The following is a 1,985-nucleotide window of genomic DNA, read 5'->3' on the forward strand; positions in this document are numbered from 1 at the left end:
ACAAACAGGGTAATAAAGTCTTAATTGGACTATAACTAATGTCATATTGTCTGCTACAAAACTGATATTTTCAGCTCTATTGTAGAGATTCTAGAATCAACTAATAAAGAATTGAAATAAAAAAGGGCATAAGAAGACATTACCAACAACGACCACATGATGGAGATATTGTCTAGACATTACCAACAACGACCACAAGATGGAGATATTGTCTAAACATTACCAACAACGACCACAAGATGGAGATATTTTCCAAAGAGGCAAGAGGGGCAAAGCTGCGATAAGGTAAAATCATTTTTTGAAAGAGATTGTTGTCAGAATGCACATCCGTATCCCAAACAGAATCTCTAGTAAAATATGATCATTTGTGAAACAGGCAAATGAGTGTCCGCTACAATATGATTGCTACATATCTGCATTTGTTGGTATTTAAGGAGTAAGAGTGCAGGTTTAAACCTGCGATCCAGTGTGTTGAAGAATTTCACAACACTACCTCTAGCACATATGGAAATAAATCCTCATAATGATTATTGCCCTGGGCATGTACCAAAAAATCAGTGAGCATATATATATATATCACTGGGTTGAAGCTAGAAACACAGAATAACTGCAAACACATCCTAAATACAGTGTTCCAGCACCTTTGACCTCATCCAGAACGTATCATTTCTTGAAAGGGATTGCTGTCCGAATGCACATCTGAATCCCAAACAGAATCTCTAGTAAAATACGATCATTTGTGAAACAGGCAAATGACTGTCTCAGGGGCCCATTTCTCATTGTCAGACACATGTATGCAATGCTTTCACTGTGCATTGAGCAATAGGGATCAAAAACAGAATGGAAACAGACAAGGATGGGATTTGAACCCATGCGTGCAAAGCACAATGGACTAGCAATCCATCGCCTTAACCACTCGGCCACCTCGTCAACAAAACTGGGCTGTCCCAACTGGGTTGGCGCGCTCCAGATGATCTTTTTCTTTTTTTTCCCTCGTACTCGAGGGTCATTTTCCTGTTCCACATGCGATTTCAACATTTTCCTTGGGAGATGTCAAGCCAGCAAGCCACTGCTGTGGTTCAGTGGCCAGCGTGGAGTTCAGTGGCCCTGTTGTACACAGAAAGCACATTGAGCTCCTTGGACATGAAAAGTTCCAGATAAAAGCCATTTGTCATCCTTTCTCTTGGTGTCGATGTTGCTATTGTATGTAAAGGTGGCAACTTGCTCAGCGAGCAGGCGGAGCACACACCGAATGCAGATGTGTCTGAGTGGTGTGTCCAAGTGGCTGCAAAAGGACAGCACTCCCGGGGCTCTGTGGCTTAGTTGGTTAAAGCGCCTGTCTAGTAAACAGGAGACCCTGGGTCTGAATCCCAGTGGATAACTGCCTACGGCTAGACTTAATTAAATGCAAGTATTCATTTCCTGTCTTTAACACGACTTGTTTTTCTTAAAATGGATGCAACTTGCAAAACATGAAATACAAACCTTGCTAATCAGCGCTAGCAGCTGGCAAAAAAAAAAAGAAGTCAGCAATGTTTTTTTTCTTTAACCTTAACCCTGCTAATGGAGAAGAGTTAAACGACCGAGTCTATGCAGCTTAAACGGTGCGCACGTCGGGTTCTTAGCTGAAAGGGTGGTAAATCACGCTCACCCCAGTCCTTAATCTTTTAAAGAGGATACAAAATTGAACCTAGTCGCCACATCACATACATCCTGTTCAATGATAAAAAGGTAACATCTATCCTTGCTCCAGAGTAAATCTCACGTTGAGGGCATATTTTTTTTTCACTTTACCGTGAATCGGGCTCGGCTGCACAGAGGAGAGAGCAGAGCAATGAGGTCACGGGGACAGGGGAGTCACACGCTGGCGGTTTGAATACGCGGAAGATCACTGAGGGATCCACAGTATATGGACCCTCCGTGCGCAATCAGTCCGCACTCCGGACTCTGAATCCTGCCATCTGAGTTAAGATCTCGGCAGAACC

General features: G+C 43.0%; 1 non-coding gene across 1 annotated transcript; it reads right to left on the reverse strand.

Annotated features, from left to right (window-relative positions):
• Positions 1–848: 848 nt before the first annotated feature.
• trnas-gcu (transfer RNA serine (anticodon GCU)) lies at positions 849–930 on the reverse strand. Its single transcript has one exon. It is a non-coding gene; the product is annotated as a tRNA-Ser (tRNA).
• Positions 931–1,985: the final 1,055 nt, after the last annotated feature.

The sequence above is a fragment of the Lepisosteus oculatus genome, unplaced genomic scaffold (genome assembly GCF_040954835.1).
Source record: "Lepisosteus oculatus isolate fLepOcu1 unplaced genomic scaffold, fLepOcu1.hap2 HAP2_SCAFFOLD_45, whole genome shotgun sequence".
Taxonomy (NCBI): Eukaryota; Metazoa; Chordata; class Actinopteri; order Semionotiformes; family Lepisosteidae; genus Lepisosteus; species Lepisosteus oculatus.